This window comes from Calidris pugnax, unplaced genomic scaffold (genome assembly GCF_001431845.1).
Source record: "Calidris pugnax isolate Ruff unplaced genomic scaffold, ASM143184v1 scaffold1, whole genome shotgun sequence".
NCBI lineage: Eukaryota > Metazoa > Chordata > Aves > Charadriiformes > Scolopacidae > Calidris > Calidris pugnax.
The window spans coordinates 11,302,805-11,316,956 of record NW_015090800.1 but is presented as its reverse complement, the minus strand read 5'-3'; positions in this window follow the sequence as shown (position 1 = coordinate 11,316,956).

Genomic DNA, 14,152 nt, shown 5'->3' with positions numbered 1-14,152 from the left:
GTTAAAACTCTTAACATTTGTTACTGTATACAAGCACTATGAAATGCCTTTTGCCTGGTCTTTTTCATTTGAGGCCACATTTCTTGTCCCTCACTGACTTGCAGCATTTAACATAATTGAGGATTAATTATCTTGAGAAGTTACAAATAATTCATGGGACAGAAATTTTGAAGAAGGAAAGCTAGTTAGAAATATGACAGTGTTACTGAAAAAATAAATTAGGGAAAAAACATAGATAGCTTCTGTCTGTGGTTTTGCTGGGAATTTAAAGCACTTAAATAAAAGACCATTTTCATAATTATTAACCAACAGTGACAAATTTAAAGGGCCAAGAACTTGAGGTGATGAACACACAGTCTTTTGGTAAGAAATGAGAGCCTAATTCCCCAGGGCCATTTGAATAACCCTAGGTCTTGGCATTTACTGGGCAATCGCAATTCTCTGAATTCAAGTGGCCTTAAAGCATTTGACTTTAAGGGAATTCAGGGCTACAGCGACCAGACTGCCAGTTTGGAAAGGCTAGCTTGGATATTTTTTTTAATTCTTCTTTTTTTTTTTTTAAAAACGTATTTATTTATTTATTTATTTAGGCGGCGGTCGGCCCCCCTTCCCGGGGGGCCCGCCCCCTTTTTTTTTTTTTTTTTTTTTTTTTTTTTTTTTTTTTTTATTTTTTTTTTTTTTTTTTTTTTTTTTTTTTTTTTTTACAGTCAGGCAGAAATGCTGGAAAAGGCAAAAAGAGGAAATGCTTTTAGGCCTTTTTGAGTGGGGGAAGAACAGATTATAAACCAAGAGGAAATGATTGCGTGAACAGGGTGAGCCGCAAATGCTAAGGAAGCATTAAAAAAAAAATTCAAAACAAAACACAAATACGTTCCTATTCTGAAAAAAAAAAAAAGTTGGTGGAGGGACAGAAAAGGCACTGAGCAAGACAAGATTTTACTAGCACTACTTTTACCTCCTATTGGCAGAAATCAAAAGCAGTGTAGACCTTTTAAATAAATGTACCTTAGTATTCCACACAATTTTTCTAATCACTATACCTGAACTGTAGTACAACTGCAGACACTTCTTGTAATTTCTTAATTTTTCAAACTATAATAAGAAATATCTGATGATTAGGCATATCCTTTCACTTTACATAGACGTGCAGAGACATGAGATATTTTAATAGGTGGGGAAGGGGAAGAATGTGATGTTAGGATCATCAGTGGCATAACAATAATAAAATTATTAGGAATAACAAAAAATACAATAATAAGGGCGTTGAATAAACTTTAGAATTATAGTGCAAAGACAATAAAGATGGTTTCCTTACCCATCCAAAATTTTCAATTTCTTATAAAGGAGGAGAGGGTGAGAATGCTGGAACTGGCTAACCATGTGAAGAAAAATTCGGGGAAGATATTATGAATGTGTTTAAATATCATACACAAGGCAGTAGAGCAGACAGAGCCAGATTATACCTCAGCAGTAATCAGTGAAAGGAAAGGAGGCAATGGAATGTATAATAGTGGAAATTGCACTCACACGTAACAAAACCCCTTTTTTACTGTAAGTGTAGTCAAACACTAGAACAGGTTGCCCAGAGAGGTTTGTGAAGTTTCCACCCTTGGAGATATTCAAACTCAACTAGACACAGTCCTGTGCTGTAGTTGACCCTGCTTTGAGCAGGGAGGTTGGTCCCTTCTCACCTCAAAAATTGTATGAGTTTGTAACAGCAGAATACAATGAATTAGGTTCTCTGGGGGAAATTATACTAGCTAACTAAAGTACTTCCTTGAATTTATATTTACCAAAGGAAGTGTAATGGAATTACAGATACTTTAACAGTATGTTGGTAGGTGAAGAAACCTGAAAAGCAAAATTTGCTATGTCCTTTTCCAAAAATCATCAGTCTCACCCATTCTAAAACAACTTTGACAGCAAGACTTAATTTGTATTTACAGGTGTAACAAATATCACACATCATCTAAAACTATTATCAAAGCAGTTTAACAACATTTGCAATGAGTTGGCCTTAAGTAAATGAAGAATATGACAGAGCACAGATTATCTACTATTTTTTTGTCCCCTAGTGCCTCTGCCATTATTTCTTACCTATTTAAAATATTTATGTGTTGATCATTTTGGAGTTCATGTTGAATTATTATTAAAAGGAAGTTTCTGATTAGCTAAGGCAGCAACTGCCTCTTCATGATACTTTTCTTGATAGCTTTACCATAAAAATTGTATCCTGCTTACATGAAAGAACAAATAAGCAAAGGCATGGCAATAGCATGGTGCCTTCTAAATTGAGATGTCCAAATCTTTTTTCAGTTTTATTGCTAAACTTCACATAAGTAAAATTTAGGCTGGTGGCTAAAAACTAAGTGCAAATTATAGGTGTTTAATGTTGCAGAGAAATGAGAGGAGGTTAGAATGTGCCCAGATTTGTGTTTGAAGAAGATTTGTTTGTCTTAGAGCTGCATAAATCCCCAGAGTGAAGAGAAGCAAATGCAGATATTTTATGTTGACATGAAGATTTAAAGGGACGAATTTTATTTCTGGTATCCCTAGCAAAATAAAAGGAAATTATAAAGAAGAAAATTAAAATTATCAAAAAAATGGAGAATCTTTAAAAGAAAATTCCATTGCTTCCAAGAAGGCTTTTCATATTTGATCAACACACACATTTCCGTGATGGATGAGCCTTCTCCAATAATTTTTAACATCTTACTTGACCTACATTTGAAACCAACATTGAAATACTTATATTACTGTGTTTGCAAATTAATAAAATTCTCCTAGAAGTTTCTAGTCCAATGTCCTTGAAAGCACTTTGATGATGAAGAAAGCAGTAACCAGCTGCTGCTTCACAGATGCTGAAAAAGCGTGGAACAAATGATACTGATTGTAATGATATGTTGCAAAAGCAATAGCAGTGGAGCACTTCTGTTGAAGACAGCCTTCCTGTTAAACAGAAGACCAAGCACAGACTCTTCCTCTTGTTCTGTATAATATGACTGCTACAGATTGCAAATCTCTTAAAATGCCAACAGGGTTTCTGACTAAAATTGAAAAGAAATTAGAAGAAATCCAGCTAAGGGCCAAACAATATGAGCTAAGACTTCTGTGTTAGTGGAAATTACATAAAGCTTTCAGTTAGCTAGTAGGAAATAGGAATTGCAATCAGACAACATCCAAGTACAGATTTCTTAAATTTACGTTAATTTACTCAAGTTATTTTATTTTCCTTAACTTCTGATGCTAGAGACTAACTTCCACTGACAGTTACATATCTTACTTTTAAATAAAGCTAACTTCCTAGGTTCTAAAAGATCTATCATTTTTTTCTTAAAACACACAAGTATATTCAATTGAAAATTGAAGATTTCCTGCTGCACAGAAGATGCCAACCCCATCCCACTCCACCCCTAATCCCCCCCTCCCCGCCCCCAATAAAAAGAAAAAAACAAAAAAAACCCAAAAAACCAAATAAATACCAATGAAGAATTAGTCAAGATTTCATTTTTCCACTAAAGAAAAATGTATTCTGACACCATGTTTGTTGGCCTAGATTAGAAACATAAATTGACATGGTACAGAAAGAAGTCATGCTAATCTTGAAGGAAATATAGGATGTTAAGCCATCCTAGGAAAAATAAGTAATTGAATCTCATTGTCACTTCTCTTTTTTTTAAATTACTTATACTGAACTAAACTCCTTTGTGGAGTCTCTCAAAATTTATCACATTCATACCATAAAATGAAAATAAATGTGCAGTTATTACCACTGCTGCTTTATGTCACAGTTCTCTGAAGACATTTACAACTTATAAAGTGGGAATGATGAAGTGTTTCCAAACACAGATCTTATATTCTGAACAAAGTAAAATGAAGTTTCAGAAGTGAATCACTGGTTAGCTAAATAGTTTTATAGAAGCTCACACTCCTCAGTGAGAGAATATTACATAATTTGGATCACCTCCATTTAAATAGTTAAAGACTATTGGTTAAACTAGAAAGAAAAGCATTTAATGACAAAAGGGAGGGTAAAAAGTGGAAATAAATGAACAGTTATTTAAGTCAAACTGGAATCACCAAGAACAAAATCACATTACCAAAAGACATGTAAAGAATTTATCACGTAGGTTCTTAGAACTCTGATACAAACTACAATTAGAACATTTCATTTCTGAACATATATTTAACCGATATTACTGAAAAAGGATGACATGAGCAGTATCACCACTGAGTCTAACCTTTTTAAGGAGAATCAAGCAGAAGAAAAGGGAAGAGCAAAAATTTCTGTCAACAAAAGCATTTTTGAGATTACCAGCAAATCTGAATACAGCTTAGTCTTTAGAGCATATTAGAAGTCCAAGATGCAATTCTTGCTAGTAGTCGAGTGCCAAATCAAGAAAAGAAGCCTTCAACTTTGTTCTCAGTACTGGGGCAGTTTAAATCCCTTAACACTTAATTCACTGACTGACAACAGGTAAAGATGTCTGACACCCTTTGGGCTGAAATGAGAGGCAACAACTGTATTATCTAACTCTGAGACAAATATCACCTCTCTGTGCTGCTTGTGCCTGGTTTTGGCTAGGTGACATTATATGAGCCTCCCAAATTAAGATCAGTTTTGGTGTGTCTGCAGATATCTTTCCACTATCACCAAGGCCAAAGGTGCTGCCAGTCTTTATACAAATCTTAACAGATGCAAGCAGAAGCTGAACCTTGATTTAAGGTCTTACAACTTTTCAGCTCTTAGTTGTAAGGACTGTACTTGGCCATTATATTGCACTAGATACTCTTTGTTAGGCTTCACTCAACCTTATGTTCCTGTTTTCCTGACAGTCTTTTTTCCATCTGCTGATGGTATAAGAGATGCAAAAAAACTTCCGTGACCTTAAATAATTTTGCTCCACTCAGGAAACTTCCATCTTGGTATCTCCACCAGCCGTAGGATTTCAAAGCACACGCTCCCCCTTGCTGACTTCCCTCTTCACAGTTGGGCTACCTAAATTCTAAAAGCAAAACAGCTGATTAAAAACACAAAACCTGCTTTCTGTTATTTAATTAGCTTTTCCATGGGATTCTTTCTCAAATGTAGTATGAGTGCAGAGCCTGCCCTCCACCTGGGAACTCAAGTCCCCACGCTGCCAGCCAAAACTAGATCACAGAGCAGAAGCTAGGTGCTTTCCAGGAGCAATAAAGAAAAGAACTACCTGGGATCCTGACGAAGTGCTACACAGTAACGGCACAAGAAAAACTGTCAAAGATAGATTTTTCCCTTATGAGGAACTATTTTTAAATGCTTTAAAGTATTTCCTCTGCAAGTTTGTTACTCCATTTTCACAAAAGTCAAGATTTCAATCAAACAATGTTTCCTCTTTTTATACATACATACAATTCATTCTTACCATATCTGGAGCTGTTTACAGCCTTGGTTGATTCTTTAATTTTTAGTGATTAGGCAAGTTGCTTAGTAAAAGTTATTATGGGCAGACAAGAGAGGCAGACCTCTAATTTGTATTTTAAGATTAAAGAAAGAAGGACATAATGAGTCAGAATGATGAAATAATGGAAGAAACTAAATCTAGTAGTTGGATCCACATTCTAACAAGAGTTATTTAATTACTTTTGGCACAAAATATGACTAAATATATTATTTATTAATGAATTGTCATAATTATGCATTCATCCAGACAAGAGACAGCAATGTCTCTGGCACGAAACAATTCAAAATCTAAGACAACCCTAAGATTAGACATTGACTACATTAAAGCAGAGACAAGCAAAAATAAAATGCACTGGTGGGTATGGCCATGACTGACTGACTTAGAAATTGCTAGTGATGGTGATTCTATGACCTTCCCCTACAATCTTTTTCAGTGTTTTTACATCACACTGTATTCATACATACACAGTATTTACATACCACAGTATTCCAAGAAAACAAACGTTATTCTACTTGTTACAAACTAGTCAGATAGGTTGAAAATACTCTTCTGACTAGCTATTTGTTGTTAAATAGAAACAAATCAAGATTTACAAAACACTTGGGGGAGGGGGGCAGAGAAAGCTCTCTTGCTTTTAGCTACCAAATGAAAGAAAATAAAATGCTAGTTTTTATTGCTATCAAAATGCTACCATCGTAAAAAGCAAACTTAAATGATAAGAAGCGGAAAAAAAAACATTCCATAAAGAAAATCAGTTTAATCACCTAGATCAAGTAGACTCACTGTCATAAGTCTTACATAGAACTTTCAAAAAAGAGCTGGTGAGGATATTCTATTTAAGCAGATGATCTTACCCAGAAAAACTCAGCTGTAGTTTAAGTACTCTCTTTTTCCAGCTTGGATTTCTAGTAGCTTTCTAGATTTCTGACAGACATCCAGATTCACCAGTAAATAGGAACAAGCAGCTACAAAGAAGTTAATATCCTTTCTTGCAAAAGCTATACATATAAAAAAAGAAGTATATATGCTTTCAAGTGCTATGCACATGAACATGTTGTAAGAGATGTTAGAATAGTATAAATTCTCAAACACGAGCATAAACCACCACATGAGCCTGTTGTATGAGTATAAATTGTTTTACATGTTTTAAGTGTTTATGCTAAGATTAGTTTTGCCAGGTGTTAGGACCTTGCACAAGTATACAAAGTTATCTCCTTTCTCCTTTAGGCAGTTAGATCAGCTGGTCCTAAGAGTTCTCTTTCAGACTGAAGAATCCTGCAAGAAAAACTGTGAAAATACCTATGGTGAGGAACAAGCTTGTGCCAAGCTTTACGCTCTACTACAATTTGCCTTGACAGAAAAAGAAGTTGCTCTCTGGTGTGTTACTTATGGATAAGAAAAAAGCCCACTTTGCAAAAAGCATCTTAACATCTTGAAAATATTTAATAGAATCTAATTATGAATCTAGTTATGAACTATTCTAGAAAGACACACAAAAGAATCAATAACATAATAGCATAAAATTTAGTTTGTGAAAATTTTTGTAAAACAAACAAATCCTATAAAAGACTGGTTTCCTCATTAAAATATTTTTATACTGGATTTGTAGAGAAATAAATCTTGTGTGATCATGATACTTGTAGCAATGCATCCATTTTTTCTAATGACTTTAAACTGTCTGCATGTTTCAAGAAATTTGGTAAGGTGTAGAGATGTCAAAGGCAGTAAGTTTCTACAACTTTTATATAATAATAATGGGTAGGAGAATGAGATCTTCTTAATGTTCCCACAGAAAGAATGTTTATAGTCTGAACTATAAACATAAATGGGAAAGTTTTCATAAAGTAATTTGGTTTTCTTTTTGTCCTGTGTGGTCTACAGTACTGGTGAGTCATGCTATTGTTAAAATACAAAGCACTAACCAGTATCTTATTCTGTTTCAAACTGTTCAGTTTAAATTTTGCAAGTTCTGTCCTTTAAAGGCTACATGCTTTCCCAGCGTTGCAGCATTTTTCTTCAAAAGAATTTAATATCAGGTTTTATAATGGAGGCACTGCTACCATTCTGTACCCAAATGTTAGCAGTTTCTAAGTGTCCTCCAACCATGTGCTTTTTATGGCAAAAATTTAAGGAAATAAAACTATCCTTCCATTAAATGCTTATGAAAGTGTCTCTGCTTATGAAAAATTAGTCATGAAGCAATAGTCAAGAACTGTTATAAAATATGAAGAAACATCATTATAAGCAGTATCACTGTATATAGAATACAAAAGCATCCACAGATTTGTAGATCCAATGATGTTAACACCAATGAACCTGCAAAGTCCATGCTGGATTTTTACAGTGCTAGTTTTAGCAGATGAGACCTCCCAGCAGCAGAGGTTTATAGCGGCAGCCATTCCTATTACTTGTGCAGTCTGGTGAGAATGTGCTAAAAAGCTAATACTACTCCCTCTTTTTCATTCTCCATATGGCTGCAAACACAAGAAGTCTCCAGGAAAAAAGAACTAACCAGAGTAGTGTTGTGAACACTGGGTAGAATAAGAGTTCAGGAAGTTTGGAGTAAAAGTAAATGAAAGGTTAAAAATGGTATGGGGGATTTTCTCTCAGTTTTCCACAAGAAATTAATAAGAAATATATTAGTATATAATAGCTATCAGTAAAAAAAAACTCTAAATGTAATTTTTTCTAGATTAAAGATCCCAAAATATCTGCTACTAAAATAGGTTCGCATCTATTTATACTCAAAATTCTCCATCTAGATAAAACTTCTACTGCTTGGAACTATCGTGTCAATTTTAGTATAGGATAATCAAAGCCTGCTATTACTCTGCCAAGAGAATTTGTTTTATGCATCCATATTTGGCCAAAATATTGTAATTTAGTCATTTAACAGAAAGTATATTTCTATGGGATAGACCCTATATTAATTATTTACTCTCCATAAATGAAATCAGTCTCTTTCACTTCTTCAGTTTGAAATTGCTTGCTTTCTTCCTTTCAAATATTCTTCCACAGAAAACTATATACACAGTAAATTCTGAAGACCTGTGTATATCAGAAAGCACTGGAGGTTACATTTCTTACTTTCCCAGTTAAGGCTACCTAAGAAGCAAAGAGTAACTCAGAAATGGAGATATTCCCAGTCTCCTTACAGTGTTATCTTGTCTCTTAAATAAACTCAGGGTTAATTTGATCATCTGCTAATATTGCCATCACCATCATATCAGTTTGTTTCACGTAGTTAGTAGCCCATTCAAGCAACAGACAAGAGAAAAGTGAACTCTGGCACAGCAGATCTAGAGACACCAAACACCAATTTTCTATGTTCTACTGACAATGGGAATACATGACAACTTTGACACGCAATCCAGAAGCTTGCCATCACTGCTCTAAAGTCATATTCAAGGCATATAGTTGAAATGCATTTGGAAGAGAACAATTCTGCTGCCTGTTCACAGACACAAATTGCTGCTGCCTGTGCTGTGTCTGTTCAAGGACACCAAGGAATCATTTTAAAACTCTGAGTCAATACCCTTTACCAATACTAAATTCATATTTTGAAAAACAAGATATAAAAAGGCAATTCAAGTCTATGATCATAATATACTATATCAGACGCAGTACTCTGGGCAAACTATTCTTTTTTTTTTTCCTTCAGGCTGTAATTCTTTATGTGACTAAGCTTTTGGTGACTCACACCACTATATTGTACCAACAATGCTCTCAAAATGCAAATTGCTAATGACTTCTTTTAGACCAATACAAATCTAGAAAATAAGTGCAATTTGATGCAGTATTTCCAAGAGTACCATAAACATCTTTCTATATAGGTTTAAAATAATAGCAATCAAAATTTTATTTCATGCCTAAAGCTATTGCCATACTGAATAGATGCAATATTTGGAAAACAGTGGCATTGTTGTATATGGTACACTACTTCACAGAGTTAACACACCTTTTTTTTATTTGAATGGGTATCAACAAAACACAAAAAATGCTTTCCTTTTTTTTTTCAATAAGTTCCCTTCCTATTATTTTTATGATTCTGCTGTTTTATTGTAAGGCAATTTTATTGCCTTATTGTAAGCAACATTAAAAGTAATATTTCAGTTTTCAGGTTCAAACTTTCAGGTCTATTAAGGCACGCATGCCATTAAATCAAAATAACAGCATAACAATGACATATAGAAAGTGTAAGAAATCTTGAAGTTCATAATGTATATTTTGGTGCAAGGTTTTGAACTTTAAACTTCACTGCTTAGAGCAAAGGAAGTTCATTTGTTGTTTGCAGGCTATATTATGACAATGTAATGTATGCAGTTAAATCAAAATTTTACATTAGACACTGTAAAAATTCATTCCATTAACCTAGCAAAGGCTAATAGGTAACTTAGTTTTTTTCCAGTAGGAAGATAAAAATTTTAATACTAGGGCTTTTTCCTGACTAGCTAGACAACAAAGAGATTGAAACTAATGATCAGAAAATCAATAAATTTATATGAGAAGGAGCACACTGTCAGAGTGGGGCTTCTCTAATTTAAATCTTCAAACAAGGCTACAGGTGATATTTAAGATTCTTACTCAAGGTTATTTACTGATGTGCCTGGCATTTAAATCATTAAGTGAAGTTCTATCACCTAGGATATGTATGAACTACTGGGGCTTTAAATGTTTACAAACAATTTAGAAATTGTCACTGAAAGCATAATCATTTCATCTGCTAAACTTTGCTCTCTCCAGTCTTCCAGATATAGATGTATGAATTCAATACACGACACAAATGATTCTTAAATGCCAATCAATGACTAATATATCTGTCTAGCTATCTGTCAGTGTATATCATTAAATGACAAAGAAAAATTGAGATTTTTTTTTTTAAATAAGTGCACTTAAAGTGAGTTTATAACTTTCCTTCAGCAAAACTTCCAAAAGCACCTCAGAATACAGAAAACAAAGACCCATTTTCAGAAGATATTCAGGCTCTTAGATCTCCCAGGGGAGGGAGAGAGGCAGCATGTGAGGGACTGACGGACCCAGTTGACAAAGGTCTGGAGTAGTATGAAATTGAACCCAAAATAGTTTAAGCAGGACCACCTCAAGTATTTATATGTAAGCAAGGAAGTGTCTACAAGGGGACACTACAGAAAAAACCTTCAAACCCTTTCTGGGAAATCAGCCTGTACACTCATGTCAGCTGAAAGGGGAATAAACATCAGGAATTAAGATAATTTATGTGCAGTTATATCTTATCATAGAATAGTTTGGATTGGAAGGGACCTTAAAGATCAGCTAGTTCCCCCCCCCTCCCATGGGCAGGGACACCTTTCACTAGACCAGGTTACCCAAAGGCCCATCCAGCCTGGCCTTGAACGCCTCCAGGGGGAAGCTAACAACACACTCTTACAAAAATCTACAGACTCAGTGTGACTGCCTAAGTCTCATTTCCTTAAGGAATCAGGCTAAAAATCATCAGGTAATATGTCAGAAATTTTAACATTCCTTTTTGGGTTAGAGAATATTGAATTTCTTGTGGAACATCCTTCTTGTGATTAATCAACCCCAAGTTTGTAGGCGTTTCTTTGTTCACCTCACTATTGATCTCACAATGATCCTGAGGGGAGAATAGGAAAGGATGTTCACAGGAGCCATGATCACCTGTACTACTTTCATTCAGTGAAAACTAAAATATGTTCCATCAAAAACATATAGTATACAAATTGCTTGACCACTGGGCCATGGGTAAAAGGTGAATAGCATCATGATAATTTTGTAAATTTTGTCCCCTTTTTGCAGATCAGACAAGGTAAGGTAATAAATTCAGCTTCTATTCAGATACAATGTTAATCCATTAGTACATTTCTCAGTGAATAATCTATAGGTGAATAAATTACGTAGGTCTGGTGAGGCACATATAAAATATGCAGTGCAAAGCCTCTTACTTCCCATTAGTTTCTGAAGCCAGCCAGATATAAAATTAAGAACTGAATGGGATGGTGTATATCAGAGAGAAGTACTTGTTCCCCAGCATTCTGGTAAATAATAGGTTTTTTCAAATCAGTGTAGGGTTGTATTACAGTTGAATTACACTAATGTAGTTTTTCTATTTGAGGGTAAAGTTAAATGCCAGTGCCAAGAATTAATATTCACCATCATCTATCTAAATTTCACTGATTACACATGAAATCACCAAACTGGAACTGGAAAAGAGCTCTTATAATGTTACTGGCAATCTTATTGTAATATACTACCTGCACCCGTTATGCAACAGCAATTGATGAACAGACATACAATGATGTTAAAAACCACTTTAGGAACTTTGATGGCAATAGTGTAATCATTGTAACACAGGACCAGTGCTGAAAAATGCAAGAGTTGCCCAAGTTAATCACTAGCTATACTGTTGACATGCATAAGTTAGAAATGGGGTTATGGGCTTTGTTGATATTAATCCACTTTTCTTTTTATTTGCTAAACAAGATGAAGCAAATGTGATTATTTACCATCTCATTTGCAGCAGTTCTTTGTCATCCCTTCCACAAAGAGTATTCCTGGTGCCAGTAGTCTCTCGCTTTCAGAAGCACTTAGCACAAATGTACTTCCACGGAATAAATTCTGAACGAAAAATATTTTTACGGCTGCATGTATATGTATTTTACGTGAAAGGTCACACTATAACAAGTGTTCTAGCTAAAATGTGATAATTGAATATTTGTGAATTCTTCAGGCAGGCATTATTTTGACTCTCTTAAGTGCTTAACTAACACATCTCACTTTTAGAAGTGACAAATGAACCTCATGAATAAATTACACAAAATCTAGTTATGTTATTTACCTTTAATCAGCTAACCACAGCTCCACTTCCTGTTTTAAACATTACCATTTATAGCTTAAACTCCTACAGTTGGATTACTGCTTATTATTTTATAAGGCCAAATTCTACATCGTGTTTCAAACTCAGAATATTTTCAAGGACTGCAAATATGTGGTAAACAAATGAATTAACAAGAAGTAAAAGGTGTTCTATAATTTCCTAACTTTTTCTGTCAAAATTATCCTCCCAAATCTCTTTTTATCTTCTTTTAATTTATCCTTTTAAACTTATTTTAATGTTTGTAACCCCTGTTCCTTATAACTAGATACAGTGTACATAGGCAACTATAAAAAAAACAAACCTATGTTTCTTCACTAGGCTATAGCTAAAACAATCTAACCCATATTTTGAGATTTTTGAAAGTGAATTTGAAATATGCTAGCTAAATTGCAAGTTAGTAAAGCAGATATAGAAATGATTTAGGAAATACAACAAGCTTTATTACCCACCAAAAATACCCTGCCAGAAATGATCAGAGAACCCTAAAACTACAACAGTTCTTCACACACTTGGACATGTGCATGAACCTAATCACCTAAGCAGGTATTTCTTCTGTTAACAGGATACATTTTTCAGTGGCTGAATATAAAGTCAGTCATGCTTAAACATGATTGCTAGGCAGCTACTGTGCAGTTGCAGTTTCTTGCTGTTAGTATAGCCCTTTAGATAGTTCATGTGGGACTGCAAAGACTGAAGAGGGACAATGTCTCATTAGTTTTGTGACTATCAAGCACCATATAGAAAAACTGTATATAACATACTTCATGCTGACCCAAGCTTTATATAGCAAAACAGACCCCCCAAAAAAATTCTGCATTTAAGTTTTGGGTGGGTTTTTTTGAATTTTTTCCTAGCTTGAAAACTTAAAGGAACAGAAAGTTCATAATTTATCACAGGTATTTAGATCAATCTGATTAAACTGAGACTTATCTATCAAAGACAGAACTGATATCTCACCTGTTCCCCAAAGCACAGAGCCATCTTCCATGGGCTTCCAGTTATCCTGCATTTTCAACTCAACGTCGATTCAAAAAATTTATTCCTTTCATAGGTTCCGCAAATAGAGTAGCATTAAACAATATACAGTTCCACTGATAATGGAACTAATAAAGAAGCTTGATTTTAATTTACAGGCTAACCATGCATCTTTGGAAAGAAGAACACACAATTTTAAAACATGCTATGTTTATAAGAAAAGATTACAGGAAAAAGAAGAAGGATGATAATTTTTTGTGAAGGCAAAGAGGAATGATGGTCCTCTTTTCAGCTGCAAAAATTATTTTAGACATGTAGGAAAATGTATGTATCAATAAGTAGAGAGAGCTTCTGTTTGTTCAGCATGCAGGGATCACATTGAGAAAAGACTTTTAGCCACAAATGAACATAAAAACTTAGCCATAATGTAAGGAACCATTCTTACTTAAACAAACAAAACATATAAGCCCCCTTTGCCAAATAGGACACAGCATATGATCAGCTCAAAAGGGAAAAAGCTACATTTAGTTCATATCACAATCTCTCCTCATCAGCCAGACCTACAAACATCTCTAAATCACAAACCAGTCTTACACTCTTACAAACTTGACGCTTTCCATCTTCACCAGCCGGCAGTAGTGATCTTCTAGGCTTTACCTTTTGAAGCTTCTAAGAACATACATGTTCTTCTGACCGAAGCAATGAACATATCCCTTTTCTCTCCTGAAAACTAGAGTGCTCACAGTTTGAATACAATCTGATCTCTTACTCTTCTATTACAAAACTAGCCAGCAGTCTCCAAGATCTGGTATTGCTAGATACTTAAAGGTGATGTAATATTACAAAATTTATCACGGACCTT